The sequence below is a fragment of the Phragmites australis genome, chromosome 6, assembly GCF_958298935.1.
Source record: "Phragmites australis chromosome 6, lpPhrAust1.1, whole genome shotgun sequence".
NCBI lineage: Eukaryota > Viridiplantae > Streptophyta > Magnoliopsida > Poales > Poaceae > Phragmites > Phragmites australis.
In genome coordinates this window covers 42,604,212-42,626,943 of record NC_084926.1, presented here as the reverse complement: position 1 = coordinate 42,626,943, position 22,732 = coordinate 42,604,212, and the positions used below count along the sequence as shown (strand labels likewise).

Here is a 22,732-nt window from a genome sequence, read left to right as displayed (position 1 = left end):
AAGGAATTAGCATGCACGTTGATAAAAGGTTGTGCTGTCGTTGACGCACAGATACTTAAATTTGGCTCATAACCGAGCATCAGGCACCGCCTATTCGCCTCTGATTCCACCAAACGCTTTTCCATGGCTACTTACCATCAGTTTTACCTCCCTCCTGTCCCGCATTTTTTTACACGCCCTGGGAGCGGATTTCAGTAAAACACGGCTGCTTTGCTCATGTGATCTTTCATCGCGAAGAACACACGTAAGAGGCTCTGCTGAATACTCATCGTTGTAAATGTAGATCGTTTTAGTCTCCTCAATTATTCTCTAAATATAAATTATTCTCGAATTTTTATGTATTTTTTTCTCTTTTGTTTTTTTCTTACTTTTGTTTAATAAATACTATCACTCTCACAAATAAATAAGTTATCTTTTTTGATACAGAATAAATAAAAAGTAACAAGATCATTTGATTTACTTTCTTAATCCTTATGCACAAGTCTAAAACGACATACATTTACAATAAAAAAAATAGAATACAAAAAGAAGCCATAGTTTAGAGAACGAAGAGTGCCCATGCTTTAACACCTTTTGAGATAGCCAGAAAACTTCCTCTTAATTTGTTTTTATCCGAGGCTCGCTTTGTATTTTTCCATTTTTTCCCTATATTTTTGACCTTGGGTCTGGCCTAGAGACAAGTACCTAAATTGTAGGTATTTTTAATAATGTCATCCTGCTACTCTTTCTAAAATAATCCCCACACGTGGCTATAAAAAAACGGCTAATTTGCTCGTGGCGTCTACTCTACGGAAACAGTTTGTGCGCAGTTGTTTTTCCTTTTAATATTTGGAACATGGGGCCTTTTCTTTTTTTTAGGGGCCGTGCAGTTGCTATCCTTGTGGTGTTGTGGTAACTCTAGCTTTGGGCCAATTCGGACTGAGTTCACGAACGGCAGGCCCAATGGAATACGTTGCTAGGCTCGTTTCGCTCGGCTGTGGGCCTGATAGGCGTACTAGTCTCAGATTCAGGCCCATGTATGAAGGCGATTATTCTCTTGTGATCCCGGATCGCAACACGGATAAAAAAAAAACCCAGCAAGTTTTAGTTTATTAGGGGCCTTTGGAATGCAGAATTCTTGAAACTAGGAATAGGGAAAATATAGGATTAAAGTTGTCTACCATCTTGATTATTATGGAATAAAACATCGTAGGAATTACTCACATGATGTGTTTGAATGCTTCGCATGAAAAGTACAGGAAATTTGGGAGTCAGATGTTCATTAGTAAGAGAGAAAGAGAGAAGATGTATTGAAACTTTCAAAGGAATTGGAAACAAGAGGTTAGAGCTTATGTTAGAATTCATCCAAAATATGGATGAAATATTCCTATCCTATGAATTTTTCCTTTGAATTTAATTCCTCTACTTTTTCTCCATAATTCTTTTGTTCCAAAGGAGGCCTTAACCTGCAGTGAGCCAGTGACTCTTTCCTGCCAAAAGAAAAGAAAAAACTCTTTTTAGCACAAGCATTTCGAAGCCATGTCTGTAATAGATATATGTCACGGTGGCATCTTTTACATGCACCAAGCTATTAAGGGTTGTTTTATTTGCTTTCAAATCGATCCATATAAACCAAATCAAATATTGGTATAACCAAAAATCGAAACATCAAATTGGTTGCTCCGAATATAAACCTTTCCTCCTCGCAAAAATTAAATTAGAAACATCAATTCCCAAATCTTGTCATCAACTTACACGAAGATCAAGGATGCTCAATGGTTCTCAATATTTTTTTATCGAAAAAACATGATTAGGAGCACTGCTCTTTAATTTAAAAAGAAAGAACAAGGTTTTACAAATGTTGTATTACAGAATAAACAATAAGAGCTCGTTTGGTTGTCCGTATGGCTCAGTCTAGCTCGTATTCAGTGAGTCAGGCTGAGTTTAGCTAAACTGAGTAGATGTAAGGTACATTTGGTTAGCTGTATATATTTAGTCTAATTGAGAAGAAATTATGTTTAGTTGTCCATATGACTATATGTTGTATTATAAAGAAACTTATTTTTTCACCAAATACTCTAGGGTTGGAAATATTTTTATAAATTAGTACATCACATGATAAGAATATTAGTGATTTTTTTTATGATTTTTAAGAATTTATTTAAGGCAATAAAATTTGCTATATGTTATATAAGTAGGTTTTTTGAGATTTTTAATTAAATATTGGCTTAGGTTTATAGATCAAACTAATTAAAATATATTATTAGTGAGCTTTATTTAAAAATTTCTATTCACCCTGATACCTTTAAATAAAATCAAGAGTTAAATAAAAAAATATATACATGTACATTAGCTACATCGAGGGAGTGAGTCCCGATGAAACAGATTATGCGCGCATAGGGGCTGCCCAGCCTGCATGCCCAAACAACCAAACGTGCCAAGCTTGCACACGCACGTACAGGCTATGGATAGAACAGGCAACCAAATAGACCATAAGATACGCCTCACTAAAGTCTAATAACATCTAAGGAACCTCCGGCTAAAGATGTCTAAATAGATCGTGTCTACTGGACTAGCTCAAAGCACGACACTGTAAGCATGGTCTAAGCACAGTCCAGCATGAGGTCCTCGATCGTGCCTGAGCCGAGCGCGCGGCACGATGGGCCGGTATGGGCACGGCCTAGCCCGAGCAGGCACAAGCATGGCCCGAACTGGCCCGGGCACGTAGTGGCCCAGGAGGCACGGTCGGCTCGACATAGCACGTGGCGGCCCAGGCGGCACGACCGGCTCGGCTGACCCGGCAGAGCACGCGCCGGCCCACGTGGCATGCGACGGCACAGCCCAGCAGGCACACCTGGGTCGGCTGTAGCAATTTTGCGTGATCTTGGCACACGGGGGGACGTGAGTTTAACGGTTTAAACAGGTCCGGAATGGCCCATTTAACCTGTTAACCCGATATTTTTGAACTTTATAGCTGTTTTGTGACCATTTGAGCTCCCAAAAATTTAAAAAAAAATTACAAAAAGCATTATCTTTCACTATAAATAGAGGATCACCCTACTCTTCCATTGCACACCAGCAACATCATTTGCTCTTTTGTTTCTTGCTCTCATTCCTGTTTCAAAGTTCTTTAGAATTAGCGATAATTTGGTAAAATTAGTTTGAATTGTTGCCAAAAATCCGAATAATTCCAAAACCATCATCATGCTGTCTCGACATTGAAGAAATCTTTGTGATTTTTTTTTATTGTTGTTCATTCGTGTTTTATTATTGGTTTTATTAATTGATTATTTCTAACTTTGAATATTTGCATTTTTTTAGTGTCATTCGACATTGATCATGGATGTCGGTGATCATGATCATAATACATCCATCAATCATGATTTTTTTCTCCAAGGACTCACAGGGAATTACGAACTCTTTGATACCAGTACTACAGGTGATGATAGACCCGACGGTGAACCTCCGATTGGTTCACATGCAGGTGATGTAGCAGCACCTCCATCATCAGACTCTACAAGTGCAAACATATGAGCAAACATCGGCTCTAAAAGATCAAGAGCTTATACTTCTGAAGTTTGTCAAGACTTTGAAAGGTTCCACAGAGAAGAAGATGGGGTAAGTGTCAGGTATGCTAAGTGTTATATTTGTAATCATGAATTATCTGCAAATCTCTCAGATGGAATGAGACATTTGAAAAGGCACATCACAACTTGCAAGCGAAAGTGTGGAGCAGCCATGAAGTAGACAGTGTTGCAGTACAACCCCGATGGCTCCGTTCGTCATTGGGAGTATGACTCTGCCAATGCTCGAAAAGAGTTATGCCGCTTTATTGCAAGAGCGGATCTATCACTCAATATCGGTGAGTCTCCTGTATTTGAATATTACATTAAGCAAGCTTATAATACTAGATTCACGCATGTTTCTAGACAGACAACTAGTAGGGATATGGTAAAATACTACGATACAATAATTTGTTTAGCTCAATAATGCCAGATTAATTAGAGTGTTATCTTAAGCAGATTGACGTACACTGTTTTCTTCTTAATCGGTACGATCTCTCCTTTTTCTCTTCCTTTGTTCTTGGTGCGGTACACTGTTTTCTTCTTAGAACAGCTTAATTCTTGTGAGATTTTGAAGCTGCCTACAACTTCGACGTGGAAAAAAAGGAAATGAAAGTTAGCCAGTGCATGTTTGAATTGTTCATGTAATCATTTTGATTTTGACTTGTTGACGAGATAACCAAGTCGGTTAAGCAGCACGACTTTCTCATCAATAGCCAAGTCAGCCCATTATTAAGGAAAATAAAGTTAATATTTTTCAATACACTACGTAACAAACCGACAAATTAGACACCATATTAATAATGGATGCTCAACATATGTCACTAATGTCATATTAGTGACAGTTCAATAAGGATATGTCACTAATGTGTCTTATGATCGGAATCAGATATAGACCATCACTAATGAGTGGTCATGAGTGATGGCTCGTAATATAACCCGTCACTGATGATAATAGTGATAAGTCAGGTTGTGATTTTTTTTATTGTTGTTCATTCGTGTTTTATTATTGGTTTTATTAATTAATTGTTTTTAACTTTGAATATTTGTATTTTTTTAGTGTTATTCGACATTGATCATGGATGCCGGTGATCATGATCATAATACATCCATCGATCATGATATTTTCTCTAAGGACTCATAGGGAATTACGGTCCCTTTGATACCAGTAATATAGGTGATGATGGACCCGACGGTGAACCTGTGATTGGTTCATATACAGTTGATATAGCAGCACCTTCATCATCAGGCTCTACGAGTGCAAACGTATGAGCAAACACCGGCTCTAAAAGATCAAGAGCTGATACTTCTGAAGTTTGTTAAGATTTTGAAAGGTTCCACAGAGAAAAAGATAGGTAAGTGTCAGGTATGCTAAGTGTTATATTTATAATCATAAATTATCTATAAATCCCTCAAATAGAATAAAATATTTAAAAAGACACATCACAACTTACAAGTGAAAAAGTGAAGCAGCCAATATATTGCCAAACCTATGCATTTTAGTGGTGACACTCGCTCCGTTTCCCTCGCCCAGAAAAGAGAGCGATTCCTCGCTCCTTCCTGGAAGCTTCGTTAATCGTCGGGTTGATGCGCGGCTCTGATCAGCATCACGCGTCAAGCTCGGCACCTATAAATATTGACCGGCACGGCAGGAGATGATCAACTGCAATGTCAAACAAGCATATCCGGACAGCACCAATCGTCGAAGCAATTGACAGCGCGCTAGTATGAAGCAGAGCATGCACCTTCTACTCCTCCTTGCGGCCGCCTCATGCCTCAACGTCATCGTGACCGGAGCGTCGTCGGCGCCGTGGCCCGCCGCTCTCGCCGCCTACTGCATCTGGGCTCTCGCCTCCGCCGCGCTCCTCCCCCGCCGCCGCGACCAGTGAAGAGCTCTCGTCTCCGGCTGCTGTCCACACCCACGCCCTGAGATCACAGTCAGTGCTTCCTTTGACCTGCTCACTTCAATTTCTTTTGCTTTCGCCGGCCGGACACTGCGCGGCCACATGACCTGTCACGTGGGATTCCACCGTCGTCGGAGTCGGGCGTGTTGAGCGGATCGAACTCCTCTCCTCGCTCGAACTTTACCTTAATTTTAAGCTTTAATTAGTTTCTATTTTCCTGATTCTTTTCCCTGCAGGAGAGAGTGGCGTGGATATGGCGGCAGCCGACGGATTCCGGGCCGGAACTTGAGTACGGTTCCGTCCGGTCACCGGTCCTGTACAATAACAACAAAATATTAATTTGTCAGCTTAAGGCAGGTATGTTGTGGTCCATCCGCAGAGAATAACTCAGTCGTTGAATCTTGGAGTCGGCGGAAGCTACTGGTCCAGTTCTGGTAAGAAATGGACACGTCAAAACGGTAGCCCGGTGCTCTATGTATCCATCTGCTCCATATATTGTACAAGTGTATTGCTCAAGAAAAATAATAGAGTTTGTATTGGTGTTCACGTATCATGGAATATATGATAAAGTTTGTTTGGATACAATTGATAGTTAGCTCTGGCGATATTCCTAGTCTTTTTTTCTGTGATTACTCATCGTAAGGTATGGTACAAGCATAAACAGAAGCCTGGACGAATTTAGAATTAAAAATCGATGCATGCATTTTTTAATTGTTCATACAAAGTCATGTGACATGTTTTTTTTTCAAACGAACAGCTAGTAAATATGTACATCTACATCTATATTTATACTCACATAAAATACACAAGTTATAATATAATCGAACAATCTCTACCTTCCGGCTAAGTTGATCAAACGATCACCGTATAAAAATTCTCTCCGTTCATCTTCTAAAAATACATTTAATCTAACATTAATTACCTTTTATATCTAGACGTCTAATATTATCTTTCACATATTCTAAAAATACATTTAATATCTTATTATTTGTTGTTCATACCTAAATGTCTAATATTTATCTTCTATATATTACTATATTATAGATTGATTTCTCTCACACACAGGTATGCAATTGCTAGTTTATTAAGGAGAAAAGCCCGGGCAAAAAGTCATGTGGCTTTTACAAATATCTCTATTGGGTAGATATGGCGTGATGATGGAGACTAGACGCCCCAGTCAATTTCTATTATAATTTACTCAACTCGACAACACCTGCAGATCGCAAAGTACTCCTACCTTTTTCGTTTGAAAAGTCGGCAATCAGCAGCGCCATATACTAGAAATTCCTCTGGTCCTTCGTTTGAAAAGCAGAGTCAGCACTCAGCACCGTATACTACACTTTCTCGGGCCCCAAATATAAGTACACGGGATATTGACATGATCATCAATATGATATTTTGAGCAGCAATATCTATAAATTATATTGTTTTACATAGAAATAGTTTTATGTTATAAAATTATTTTTATAATAAATCTGGTAACATCAATCTTATATTGTTAATATGTACTCAGAGCTAAAAATGTTTGATTGAAGATAATCCTAAATAGACTTATATTAATGATCAAAGGTAGTGCTTCACCGCCAGTGATGATCTGCGATTGCTAAATGAAACTATATATGCTGACGAAGTGCAAATTTTGATGGACCGCCATGTAGCTTAATATTATAAAAGTATAGTTTTATATTGTACAATTTGCAAGTTATTTTGAGCAGCAATATCTGTTGGTAATATGCGCAAAAATCTAATTCCAGATTTTATACAAAGGCATATTTCACGATCTATAACATTTGAACATACTTCTAACCCTAGCAGCAAGCAAAAGTGCAAAAAATCCATCAGTTTCATCAAGAACTCACAGTCGGGTTGATGAAGGGATGAAGTTGACGATGTGTCGATTTGCTGCCGTGCAGATCGAAGATGAAGCAGTGCAGAGCGGTCGCGCAGGTGCGCTGCCCAGAAACCTTATTGCCGTCCCTCGTGCGGGCTTCACGACGGCAGAGGCTCGGAGATACCGCTCACCCTCCAACCTTGTGCACGGCAAGGAGAAGGGCCGGCGAGATCCAGCAGCACAGCACACAGGACAGTGATCTGGATGGGTGGAGAAGAAAATGAGGAGCAGAGAGATCTATCCCAAAAGCCTGGACGTCTCCAGGATTTATAGGGAAATGGCTGCCCTCTTGGAGCCGTTTTCTCTCATAAAATTCTCACAATTGCAGCCTCCATAACTGACCAATAACCCTCAGAGTTAAGGCATTGATCGCGATTAAAACAGCTGATTATGGCATTGATCACAATTAAAAAGGGAGAGCAGCAAAAGGGCTTGCAATTTTGTGCTGCCACGCCACGCCACGGCCGCGCGTCACAAGTCACAAGTCACGCGGATATTCACGCGAAAAATACGCGAATACGCGCGCACGCGTGCGTGTGAATATAGCAAAGTATACTCTCTCTTTCTCATTTTCTCTATTTCAAAGAGGCCAGAGAACTCAAGTATTTAAGTTGATCTACATCACCTTACCTAGCAATACGGGACTAAACCTTCTTGCTTTGCATTCTCATGAATGGGCTTTAAATGGGCCACATTCCAACAATATCAACACTTTTCAAAGACAACAAGGTCAAGACGCTCAATTCTATAATTTATTATGGAAATTTCCCAATTATATATCGAGCCAACGGTATAGCTACACTGAGCTTGTTTGATTGCTTTAAAGTTCAACAATTCTCCTCTAACTTGCAGAAGAGCATTGTTGAACACCGTTGTAAAGTTGTATCTTCATATTTTTCACCTGTGGATAAGCTGGAGTGGTAAAGAATATTAAGATAATAGGGAGGACAATATATAATTACAATTTGCAAGTTATTTTGGTTGCCTGATTTGCACCATCATTCCGGTGAAAGGAATCCTGACGCGCTGGAGTTCTCAACAGTATTTTGGAGCATATTTAGAAAAAAAAAACAGGTTAATTATTTGTTTAGAGAAATAATTCCAGATTAGGGTGTTATTTTAGCTTCACTTAGATGCTCAGACGTCTCAAAAATCCATGTCAGCTTGCTATAAGAATGCCCACTTCATATTTTTGTCTATGTGGAGGAGAGTTAATACGAAAAGAGAGGAACACTACTCCATTCATACCAAAATAAGTATCAGTGTGGGTTGTGTGTAGTCAATTGTGTCAAACTTTGGCTACAAATTACCTTTTATGTATTTAGTTTTGATACTTGAAAATAATACTGGTAGATTTGTCTCAAAAAATATTTTTATAATAGTATATTTTTACTATATATTATCAATATATTAAACAAAAAGTAGTAGTCAAAATTATATTTTAGCGACCGTGTAGTTGTTCAAAATGACAATTATTTCAGTTTGGAGGGAGTAGCTACTAACATGTATCTATAACGCAATACAAGATCCTTGCAGACTTTTACTATACTATTACATGTGGTCCTGTATTAATTAGGAGAAAATAATATAGTTAGTTCTTTAGAAGGACTATCTATTGTGTCATCTATATATGACATTGATAATTTTTATAGCCAGTGGTTAACTATATTGTTGAAGACACTCTCACTATTATGGTGTCTCTAACAATCCACACCAGCTAGCTACAAGGATATCTACATCATATTTTTATCTATGTGGAGGTGAGTTAATGCGAGAAGAAAAAAAACTAGTACTAACGTATAGTTAGTTTATAGCGTAATCTAAGACCCACGTAGATTTTTAAGACCCTATTACGCGTATATGCATTTTTAGGAGGAACGCTAGTTTATTGGAAAGTTTATCTGTTGTGTTATCTATAGATGATATGAATAATTTCATAGCTAGTGACTAACTATATTGACAGAAATTTTGAACAGTACCTCTATCTTAAATGAATTAATAGTAGAACTTCTGCAATTTTCCCGAAAGGAAACAAAGTATGCAAGGCACTAGTGATATAGATTTACATGGGCACTGGCGATAGCTACCTCCTGGGCCCGCGCGCTTTGTGTCCCAAACGTCAAACAAGTGTTGCCTCTGTGGAAGTTCTTGTGAGTACATGAACGTGCATATTCTTTTCTTCATCTTATGACAAGTTTGGTGTATTTTCGTTTAAAACACAAGCTTGGTGTATATGGTCTCTCTCTTTTTTTTCCTTTTTTTCTTGGTGCACACCAATTATTTCTTAGAACAGTATTGATTAATTCTTATGAAACTCTAAAGCTATATCGAACTTCTACGAACTAAAAGAAGGTGAAAACTAGTTAGTGGATAAATTAATTGCCCACATACTCATTTTGATGAGTTGTTGTCGAGATAATTAATTCAGTGAAAGTAAAATTAATAGCAAGGTTTTCTCTTTAATACCTAATTAAGTCAACTCTTTTTACTAAGGAAAATGAAGTCAACACGTTTTTTATTTAGGTAAAATAAAGTCCAACTCTTTTCCAGAATAAAAAAAGTCAAGGCATTTAGTTGTAATATTTTTTTATGAGAACCTCTAAGCTGTCACTTATCAAGCTAGTAGTAGCCAGTAAATTTTCTCAGGTTTTTGACATTTCGAAGTCGTTCCAAATTACCCCCCTTTTCCTTCAAAATGCACTCACAAGCAGTACAAGATTTTACTTTGGAAAACTTAACCTGGGATAACCTAGGGTGTGAAAAGAGACATAATGAAGTGGAAAAAAAGCTAATACTCCCTCCAATCATAATTAAGTATTATTTTGAGTTACATGGAGTCAACATTTTTAAACCTTGGTTACAAATTTGCTCTTTATGTATTGAGTTTAGATATTTAAAAAAAATACGAATAGATTTATCTTAGAAAATAGTTTTATAATAGTATAAATTTACCATGTTATATAAATGTATTACACTAAAAATAGTAATTAAAGATGTGTTTTGACAACCATGTCGATGTTCAAAATGGCACTTATTTGTGACTGGAGGGAATACCACTAAATTATTTTGATGGACTTAGGGGCGGACCCACATAGAAGTTAGAGGTGCTCAGGACACTGGGTAGTTTTTGTTTTTCAGAGAACCATTATGTATATCAGGCCTATGTGACACCGTCTATCTGAACAAATAGGATATCCGGACGAGTCGAATATGCATAGTCATATGTATAGGACACCTTGTTATTTTAGTTTGGTGTCAAACATTCGTACGTAGAAAAATATTCTGGTAATCTGCATGAGCATTGATAACAAGATGCGCACACAACGTTGTTAAGATGTCTGCATGCCTTTTTTTTTTTTTTGCTTTAGTTTGGTGGCTTGGTTCATAAACTGACTAATCGTATTCTTGTAGAGATGAGTGCAAAATTAATTATTGTATGAGATATGGTCAGGTTAAATATATTATGCCGAGAGGAGAGTCCCCTCGCCGGTAGGCTTTTGATATGTTGGTTTCAAGGCAGATGATGCGGCCACGGGGTGATTGGATGGTGATTGGCGACCATAGCGCCAACCAATCGCCTCCAAAAGAATAATTCGCGTGTGGTATAAAAAAAGAAGCGAAGAATGGCACAACGAGCCATCCTGTAGCTACTTGTTCTTGTGGTTGGGGTGTGTATTCGATCTGTATTTATGTTAAATCTGGTCAGTCGATTCCATGCGAGAGGCTGCCTCAAATTAGATTTAATTTGGTCATCCTGCTCCCTTACAAACGCGCTCAAATCGATTTCGTTACAAAAAGGAATTAGCATGCACGTTGATAAAAGGTTGTGCTGTCGTTGACGCACAGATACTTAAATTTGGCTCATAACCGAGCATCAGGCATCGCCTATTCGCCTCTGATGCCACCAAACGCTTTTCCATGGCTACTTACCTTCAGTTTTACTTCCCTCCTGTCTCGCAATTTTTTACACGCCCTGGGAGCGGATTTCAGTAAAACATGGCTGCTTTGCTCATGTGATCCTTAATCGCACGTAAGAGGCTCTGCTGAATAATACGCCCTGGGAGCGGATTTCAGTAAAACATGGCTGCTAAAAGAATAATACGTAAGAGGCTCTGCTGAATACTCCCGCGTTACAAATGTAGATCGTTTTAATCTTTTTAACTATTCTCTAAATATAAATTATTTTCAAACTTCTATGTATTTTTTTCTCTTTTATTCTCTTCTTACTTTTGTTTAATAAATACCATCACTCTCATAAATGAATGAGTTATCTTTTCAGATACAGAATAAATAAAGAGTAACAAGATCATTTAATCTACTTTCTTAATCTTATACATAAGTCTAAAAAAAACTACATTTACAATCGGAAGGAGTAAAATACAAGAAGAAGCCATAGTTTGGAGAATGAAGAGCCCATGCTTTAACACCTTTTGAGATAGCCAGAAAACTTCCTCTTAATTTGTTTCTATCCGAGGCTCGCTTTGTATTTTTTCCATTTTTTTCCTATATTTTTGACCTTTGGTCTGGCCTACAGACATGTACCTAAATTGTAGGTATTTTTAATAATGTCATCCTGCTACTCTTTCTAAAATAATCCCCACACGTGGCTATAAAAAAAACGGCTGCTTTGCTCGTGGCGTCTACTCTACGGAAACAGTTTGTGCGCAGTTGTTTTCCCTTTTAATATTTGGAACATGGGGCCTTTTCTTTTTTTAAGGGCCGTGCAGTTGCTATCCTTGTGGTGTTGTGGTAACTCTAGCTTTGGGCCAATTCGGACTGAGTTCACGAACGGCAGGCCCAATGGAATACATTGCTAGGCTCGTTTCGCTCGGCTGTGGGCCTGATAGGCGTGCTAGTCTCAGATTCAGGCCCATGTATGAAGGCGATTATTCTCTTGTGTTCCCGGATCGCAACACGGACAATTTTTAGTTTATTAGGGGCTTTTGGAATGCAGAATTCTTGAAACTAGGAATAGGGAAAATATAGGACTAAAATTGTCTAGCATCTTGATTATTATGGAATAAAAAAACGTAGGAATTACTCACATGATGTGTTTGAATGCTTCGCATGAAAAGTACAGGAATTTTGGGAGTCAGATGTTCATTAGTAAGAGAGAAAGAGAGAAGATGTATTGAAACTTTCAAAGGAATTGGAAACAAGAGGTTAGAGCTTATGTTAGAATTCATCCAAAATATGGATGAAATATTCCTATCCTATGAATTTTTCCTTTGAATTTAATTCCTCTACTTTTTCTCCATAATTCTTTTGTTCCAAAGGAGGCCTTAACCTGCAGTGAGCCAGTGACTCTTTCCTGCCAAAAGAAAAGAAAAAACTCTTTTTAGCACAAGCATTTCGAAGCCATGTCTGTAATAGATATATGTCACGGTGGCATCTTTTACACGCACCAAGCTATTAAGGGTTGTTTTATTTGCTTTCAAATCGATCCATATAAACCAAATCAAATATTGGTATCACCAAAAATCGAAACATCAAATTGGTTGCTCCGAATATAAACCTTTCCTCCTCGCAAAAATTAAATTAGAAACATTCCCAAATCTTATCATCAACTTACACGAAGATCAAGGATGCTCAATGGTTCTCAATATTTTTTATCGAAAAAACATGATTAGGAGCACTGCTCTTTAATTTAAAAAGAAAGAACAAGGTTTTACAAATGTTGTATTATAGAATAAACAATAAGAGCTTGTTTGGTTTTCCGTATGGCTCAGCCTAGCTCGTATCTAGTGAGTCAGGCTGAGTTTAGCTAAACTGAGTAGATGTAAGGGTACATTTAGTTAGCTGTATATACTTAGTCTAATTGAGAAGAAATTATGTTTAGTTGTCCATATGACTATATGTTGTATTATAAAAAACTTATTTTTTCACCAAATACTCTAGGGTTGGAAATATTATTATAAATTAGTACATCACATGATAAGAATATTAGTGATTTTTTCCTGATTTTTAGGAATTTATTTAAGGCAATAAAATTTGCTAGAAGTTATATAAGTAGGGGTTTTTAGAATTTTAATTAAATATTGGCTTAGGTTTTTAGATCAAAATAATTAAAATATATTACTAGTGAGCTTTAGTTTACTCATTAAAATATCTAAAAATTTCTATTCACCTTGATACCTCTAAATAAAATCAAGAGTTAAATGAAAAAAATACACATGTACACTAGCTGCATCGAGTGAGTGAGTCCTGGTGAAACAGATTATGCACGCATAGGGTTGTCCAGCTTGCGCGCCCAACAACCAAACGCGCCAAGCTTGCACACGCACGTACAGGCTATGGACAGAGCAGGCAACCAAATAGACCATAAGATACGCCTCACTAATGTCTAATAACATCTAAGAAACCTCCGGCTAAAAATATCTAAATAGGCTGTGCCTATTGGACCGACCCAAAGTACGACACTGTAGGCACGACCTAAACACAGCCCGGCACGAGGTCCTTGGTCGTGCCTAGGATGAGCGCGCGGCACGGGCAGGCACGAGTATGGCCCGAACTGGCCCAGGCATGTAGCGGCTCAGGAGGAACAGTCGGCTCGGCACGGTCAGCTCGGCACGGCACGTGGCGGCCCAGGCGGCACGGCTGGCTTGGCTGACCCAGTGCGGCACGCGCCGGCCCACGTGGCACACGGCGGCACAGCCCAGCGGGCACACCTGGGTCAGCTATAGCCGTTTTGCGTGGTCTTGGCACGCGGAGGCACGCAGGGGCACGCGAGTTTAACGCTTTAAACATGCCTGGAATGGCCCATTTAACCCGTTAACCCGATATTTTTGAACTTTATAACCGTTTTGTGACCGTTTGAGCTCAAAAAAATTGAAAAAAATGCCGGTGCAAACTTCAGAGCCATGGATATTCTTACTCTGTTGTTTAGTACATATGCTGAATCTTTCTTGTTACATCAAAGATGTGTTTCTCATATTATAAATCTTATAATAAAATCCGGTTTGAAGAGGTTGTCGCAATACCTAGATGATTTTCGTACTGCAATATAGTTTATAAACTTCTCTAACCATTGAATTGCAGCATATAAGAAACATTATGTTGCAATGGGTGTACGTTCACGTAAGTTTGCTTTGGACATACCGGTAAGATGAAACTCTACTTTCACGATGCTCAAAAATATTGTACCATATAAGAGCACATTTGATATGTTTATTCATACACACTATCATCAGCATGGGTTTAAACTTTACTCACAGAAGTGCATTGGTATATTGCCGAAACGATACTAGAGTTTCTTGATCTTTTTTATGATTCAACTATAAGTTATCAGAAATTTATTATCCAACATCTTATTTAGTAGTGCATAATATTGTTGAAATTGCTACTCATTTAAACATGTATGAAAATGAAAATCTTCTAAGACATTATGTAGTTCCTGTGAAATCTAAAATTTTAAAATATTGGAAAGAAATTTCTTTATTGTATGCATTTGTCTTTATTTTAGATCCTAAAGCTAAAATCGCAGGTTTTAAAGAGTTCTCACAATTCTAGATGATGCTCTTGACCATGATTATTCTACTTATTATACTAATGTTCGTTCTAAGTTATTCGATATTTATAGTAAATATGAAACAAAGTATGCCGGAGTTCACTTATAATGACCTCCACTAGCACCCACAACCAGCAAGAAGATGACAATGTGGAGAAAAATATTTGGTAGAGGTTCTTCATCAAGAAGTTCAAAACAAGTGCTGAAATTCCAACATTCAGAGGGGAGCTAACTACCTTCATTGACACCATAAACAAGAAAATTTTAACATACTGTAATTGTGGCATGAGCACAAGATGAATTATCCAGTGTTTTCACTGTTAGCACGAGATTTGTTAACGGTTCCAATATCTACAGTTTCTTTTGAGGCTGTCTCTAGTCTTAATGGAAGGATAATCGAAGAGAGAAGAACAAATCTCACAAGTAAAATGGTAAAAGTACTCACCATAGTAAAAGACTCAGAACAAGCTGAAACGCAAATGCAACACACTCAGAGAACACTGAGCTTGAAGCTTCATTCAAAAGTTTGTATATGGATGTTGTTGACACTTGAGAACGTGTAATTTCTAATTTTTTGAGTTAGGTTGTACTCTTTTTTCTTTTGCTAGAAATATTTTTAATGAGACAATCTATCAATAAAGCTCATTTTTAAAAATAATTATGTCTTCCTATTATTTCTGAATTATTTTTTTTATTTTTTTTTCTATTTTTGAAGTGCTGCTGGGCCGACTTAGTCCAACTGTGCTTCCGTCGGGCCACCCGTGCCTCTGAGCTCGTCGGACCGACCGTACCGCTGAGGCGCAATCGTGCCCGAGCCAACCCGACATTGTACGGTGACCGACGAAACATACCGTTGATAAAAAAAAACACACACACGGACCGACAAAACACGGTACAATCCGTTACTGTAGTCGGTCCATTCAAACCGTACCGTAACCCGATCCATACCAGACCAGCCCAAACGGCCCAATTAGCCATCCATGCCTATGGCCTCCCACACGCCATTTGTCTTAGCTCCACTTCTTTGATCATTCTGAAACCTAGTAACCCACCATTGCACGTTTGCACGGCTCCTGTCCGCTGCTGAACAGGTGTTAACAGTACAAGTTTTGATCGGGAGCAACGACAAAACACCAGTCAGAACTAAGGCGCGCAAACCCCAAGCGTGAATCACTCCTGTCTCGTCAGTCTTCACCTCACCTCTGTGATGTTCTGATCCAACGGGGGTGGGGGCCGTTGAGGGATGCGGATCCCCAGGATACACAGTAAAAACGTGAGGGTGCTAAAATACCATAACGTTAAATACTTATATAGTGTGAGTATTGGTCATGGAGTAGTATGAGTACTGGTCACGAAAATACCGTGCTGATTTTAACAATCACAGGGTAATGTGGCAATAAATCTCATCCGTCCATTCGCAATCCAACGAATTACAACAGAGTAAAATCGAAGTATCCAACTAGACAGGAGGGTTTCAAGTCTCCTCAACTTTTGGATATAGAAGAGGAGGGAAAGATAGCTTTTAAAAAAAGTACATTCGGTACTTACATAACCGACAGCACATTCTATTTACACCATTTGCACATGCATGCACATCTTTTCACGTGCTAGGAAGATTAGAAGGCATTAGACCCTCAATGAGGGTAAGAAACATGTAGTACCATCCAAAGTATATATGTATAGTGTCAATCTGCTAGGGATCTAATCGCAAGAGAGAAACGCACCGGGAACAAACACCAAGCACAGGTGAGCACGCAGGCGGGATTGGTCGCACGCTTGACGACCTTGCCATTCGAGCTAACACTTCATATCGAGAGAGCCCTTAGTATTCTGGATCCGCAACTAAGGGTAGCGCTAATGGTTAGAGTTAGCTCAAATTATTAGAGTATATTTCTTAAAATTTATACGAATTTTGCTATTTATAATTTTCCATACCTCGCGGAGCAGAGAGGTGTTTAGGCGGGCCCCACTTTATGCTAAGATATATCTAACTGTTAGAGTATACTTCTCAAAAATTATGTGAGTCTCGTTGTTCATAATTCCATATATTGTTGTGTATAATGCGATAATATGAGCATTAATATTACTCCATATATATAAAAATAAGAGCTTGACAGCATGAAATTCATACACATGAATAGTAAGCATAATAACAAAGATTCTGTAATAACAATAACTGGAAACATGTGTAATGTGTGAACCGAACATCACACATAAGACTTTTGTGAAATTGTTCTCAGAAACAGTATGACAATTGGCCCCAGGACCTGTATGATCCTGCTTCCTATTTGTCCTAACAAGTATTTTATCGATTGAACAATGTTCTTAAGATCTCAGCGAGCAAAATTATAACCTGAGCTAAAATCTCAAAATCTAAATGACTATCTTGGACAGTGTTGTAGCCTAATATCAGACAACACAAAATCAGCACAATAGAAACAAGATAGCTGATACAGAGATGAAATTGAACTAAAAAAGCAAAAGACAGTAACTACAATTTGATCTAGCAATCCATCTACAACAAGATGCATGCAAAGTATACTCATATCACACTACAACACTAATCTAGGACAAGGTTAACAGACAGATAGTTGTCAACCCAATTCAACAAAAGTATCACAGTGTGCTAGAAACTAAACATAACTACACACTGAATAGTCTCCAGGTAGCAACAGATTCAACAAGACAACAAGAGAAACTACAGATATATGCTACTGTACTGAATGAACATGCCCAATCTCATAGCAATTACACACCATCGAGCATTCTGTGTTGTCCAGGCCATATAAAGAGAGGAAACCGAAATACTCACAATGAGATTCGCTTAAACACAAAATCAATCGAGGCAAGGCACGACATAAATGTCGTTGTCCCATAAATCTTATTCGTCGTCGTTGCCGCCGATGAGGAAGACGGAGATACAAGACCTCACCGCATCGGGCGAGCCTCAACAAATGCAGCTCCAATAAATACCAACATAGGAGCTTCTCCACCCGAATCACCTCGAGAAACCGAAGCACCAAAGCAAGATCAGAGCCACCCTCCAATCAGCTTAGAGATGACAACCAATAGAGAAAGATTAATGGAGAATCAAAGGGGGGAAAAGAGAGTATTTCCTCCTCTACATAGAGAGAAGAAGCCGGCTCTCTTGTAGATGCGGTGCAACCCTCTAGAGCTTCACACTACTACAGAACAGTACATCATTGTCAGCTCTAAAACCTCATTCATATCTTTGGGGTGTACATCATGTCTGAGTTTTAAACATTTTAAGTCATTCCATGCTTTGAGTTTTTTTTTTGTTTTGCTAGGTATGTCTAGTAACATACCAATCAAGTTATCACACATGTTCTTATCAATATGCATGACATCGATTGTGTGTCAAACCATCAAATCCGGCCAATAAGCTAAGTCATAAAAAACCAATTTCTTTTTGAACATAGGAGCTCTGAGATTAGATTTCAGAACTCCCTAAGTCTCTTTACCATTTAATGTACATGTCTCCCAATGCGATGCTTAGGAGGTGATCGAGTCTCAACTTTCCCATCAAAAGCTCTGTTGTTGCTGCAATATGAGTGATTCTTACGAAAAAATTTACGATGACCTTGGTACACTATTTTTCGGCTGTTCTTCAGCCACAAACTCTTCGTTTCATCCAAGTAATGCACACATGCACAGTAGTCTTTGACAGTCTGGCCCGATAGGTTACGAAAGGCTGGCCAATCCTGAATTGTTATGAATAACATTGCGTGTAGGGTGAAGTTCTCTCATTTGTATACATCTCATACATGCACACCATTGTTCCACAGTACTACAAGATCTTCCATTAATGGTTAGACATTGATATTATTGCTAGGGTGCCTCTGCCCTGGTATCAGCACCGACATCGTAATGTACTTCCGCTTCATACACAACTAAGGAGAAAGATTGTAGATACATAGAGTCACAAGCCAAGTGCTATGACTAATGAATATGTTACCGAATGGATTCATCCTATCCGTACTCAACCCAAATCTTACATTTCTCACATCTTCTATAAAGAGCTACTTGTATTTCCTATTGATGTTTCTTTACTGCGTAGAATTAGCGGGGTGTCTCAGCATTCCATCATATTTACGTTCCTCGGTGTGCCATCGTATCAGTTTGGCTTGCCTTTTTTTTTGCGAATAAACGCTCTAAACAGGGGACCATAGAAAAAACTATATTACCTTGATGAGATGGCTTTTCTTCTTTCCTTCACCATCGATATCATCACCATCGCGCTTGTACCGTGTTGCACCACAAACGAGACACACTTTCGAGTCTGCATGCTCTTTATAATACAATATGCAATCATTTGGACATGCATATATATTATGCACTTTCAACATCAATGAGCACATAACTTGCTTGGCCTGATACGTGTTTTCTGGTAACACATTTCCCTTTGTAGTAATTTTTTTAAGAACAGTAACAACTCTGTGAAGCTTATATCAGACCCCTCATTGCTTGCCTTTAATTGTAGCAGTGAAAGCATGACACATAACTTTGTGTGCTCCTTCTCGTAGCCCAGGAACAACGATGTTTTAGAGTCTTATATCATACGCTGAAACTTTTGAAACTATCTTTCATTGGTGAAGTTCCCCTTCCCATCGCACAACATCTGTTCCAGATCATCGACGTCAGTATCGGCCAACATCTCCTCTAGATCATCATCGACTAACGTATCTCTAGCCGGCGGTATATCGGTGTATTCGTCGGCTGGCATATCGGTGCACAAGTGTTCGGCTTCTCTGCTAATGTATTGCCCTTCCTGTACGATCTTAGCTTCACCGTGTTCAGTCCAACGGGTATAGCCAAGCATAAAGCTCCTTGGTATCAAGTAATAATGTATCTGCTGGATGGTAGAAAACTGCTTCTTGTTCTCACAATCGACCCATGGACAACACATGTATTGAGACTGTGTATTTGACTTGTACACTGTAGCTGCTAACAGGAAACACTCAATGCTGTTGTTGTAGTCTGCGCTCACAATGCTCACATCGTACATCTATCTTCTATTCATCTACAATTATATCATTATTGTAAATCCAAATTCATAACATCTAGAAGATTTTGCAATCACTAATAAATAAATTACCTTGACATCTCTTACCAACAATTGGCCCGGATTGGAAGAATCGTCTTTTGTATGCTTTCGCATTCTCTTCCGATGAGTGTTTGTTGGTACCATCCCTAGAAAATTTTATTATTATTCAACCCTTATTTAGGACTAATTAAGTAAAAATGAAAAATAAATACGCTCAAACGTAAAGTTTGTATGTTAGAGCTTGCTAATTAAATACATACCTAAATATCATGACAAAATTTTCTAATTCATTAAAAATCAAAATAATACGCCCATACCGAAAGTTTTCATATTGGAGCATGCTAATTAATTAAAATATAAAAAATATAATTGGAGCTTACTACATACCTAAATATCATGGCTAATTTTTCTAATTCATTAAAAATTAACCATAAATATGCTCGTACCTAAAGTTCTTATATTAGAGCTTGCTAATTAATTAAAATATAAATAATTGGAGTTTGCTTTATACCTAATATCATGGCTAATTTTTTTAATTTATTAAAAAACAAAAATAAATATGTTCATACATATAACTAATGTAAATCAATAATAAAGATATTTTTCATCATAAGCTACTAATTGAAGCTTCCATATCATAAATAAGGTATAATTGCATCTATATTGTCTCAAAACATCATGGACATAGGTTCATCTCCATCATTTCAAAATTTAGAGCAATTTAGTAAATAAAATTCAACTAGAAATATATTAGAGATAAAGTTACATACCATGGAACACCTAGGATATGAGATATCCTCTAAATTTTGAAGCCACCAAGAAATTGGTGACCAAAAATGACTATCACCTAGTAAGAACAGAGCTCCTCTCTATTGTGCTTGAGCTTGGAGAAGTAAAGGACGACTTTTATATAGCTGAGATATCACTATCGGCTCATATAACCAGACGACACTGATGTCCTGTTATCACTGTCGGACAGTGGCGTAAACTGGCAGTGATAAGGGAGCTGGGCATCACTGCCAGCTCAAGCTGTCGGTCGACAATGACAACCATTATCATTTTCGGTTCATAAATCATGATGATTGATTCTTCCTGCGTAGCTTATGAACCGACAGTGATGCACTGGTATAAAAAGCTAGTTTTGTAGTAGTGTCATGATTCCCGCTGAAATCGGGGTTCAGTTTCATCGCCATCGCTGCAAACAAGCAATCGCTGGCCTCCTCTCTTTCTTTCTTATTTTTTTTTCTTTTCTTTTCTCCCAACCCTAACCGAGTGGCTAGTGCCTCATATGAGTTTCCCACCATGGGTTTGGACCACACACACGTCAACAGGCTAGCAAAACGAAAGAAAATGAGCCTAAGTAAAAAAAAACATTGCAATTCGTATTTTCTTCAACACATATCTCAGAGAGTAGAGATGTATGAAGATAGAATTTATTTCGTACTTAGAGCTATCTCTTGATGAATTGTGAATACGAAATCGTGCTTAGAGATTTATAGAATTATAAACGAAGAAACCTATATATTTTTTAAAAATATATTTTAATAAGAGTGAGTAGTTAGCTCTAACCATTTGAGCTGCCCTCGTACACAGGTGCTGTGCACCTGGCTCGTGCCGTCGATCTCAAAACAGCGCCCCCGTACAATTCAACACCAGGCCAGGACCAGCTCGCAGCGTCGGGTTCCCTCTATTCTGGCCATGGACTTTTCGACATGCATGCATGGAGATGCAGGCAGCCGCGCTCACGTGTGGCTTCTGCGCGCACCTCATTTCTTGCTGCTGCCTCGCGCGCGAGAGCCAGGTCGGTCTCTGCCGGCCTGCGCATGCGTGCACTCACACAGTCACACGTGTATAGGCAGAGGCTCAATTTTGAAGGTAGCAAAAAATGTCAAAGCTACGAAGTAACTGGCACTGTGAACCTGAGGGTTAATTCGAGGGAACTACGTTAAACTTTTACAGTACCCACTTAAACTTTTTTTTTATTTGAAAGATTCAGTATTGCCGGCATATCTTACTATCACTAATTGGAGCCTCATTAGAGTCCTTCACGTTAATCATCAGAATATATGTGCTAGAAAAAGAGAAAAATCTGAGAAATTCTTAAAAAAGCAAAACATCAGACATTGATTTGGTAAACTCTGATCATCAATGACACAACAATAGACATTGGATCTAATATGAATCTAAATTATCCATATTTGTCATTATGAGAAAATTAACCCAAAGTATCCACCCCTGATATTATAAAAAAATAACCTAAAGTATCATAATATCTGCTTCTAAATAACCCGCATATGTCATTATAAAAATTTAACCAAAAGAACATAAATAACTATATCTAAATTGCACACATCCACCATTATAACAAATTAACTCAAAGTGTCATTGTCTTGCAATGTTTTGTATGCTTTTCACTAAATATTAATTTAAGTCTCTCTCACATGTCATGGAGTCATAAGACAAACTAAAAAAAAAAATATTATGATGGACACATATATTGACGAATATCATGAACGTGAGGGAAAAAAAGAAAACTAACATTGTGCAAGACCCTGATTTATTAGAGAAATATAATAAAAACATGATTACTATACACACATGAGTCACCTCTAAAACCTAAATCATATATATTTTATGAGATTCTATTATTCATATATTTTATAGTATGCAGTATTAATAAGTTCGTTTATAAGCTATATTGAGATCTGGACCTGGCTGCTAATGCCTTGGCAAATCTCGTGCCGAATGTATATGCGATCAGTTAGCAATACTGTATCATGCAAACACAAACGAGAGCTAGGAGAGGACAGCTCTGGGCAGTGT

General features: G+C 38.1%; 1 long non-coding RNA gene across 1 annotated transcript; it reads left to right on the top strand.

Moving 5' to 3' along the window:
* Positions 1-5,217: 5,217 nt before the first annotated feature.
* LOC133920696 (uncharacterized) lies at positions 5,218-6,031 on the top strand. Its single transcript, XR_009910156.1, has 2 exons — positions 5,218-5,479; positions 5,683-6,031. It is a non-coding gene; the product is annotated as an uncharacterized LOC133920696 (long non-coding RNA).
* Positions 6,032-22,732: the final 16,701 nt, after the last annotated feature.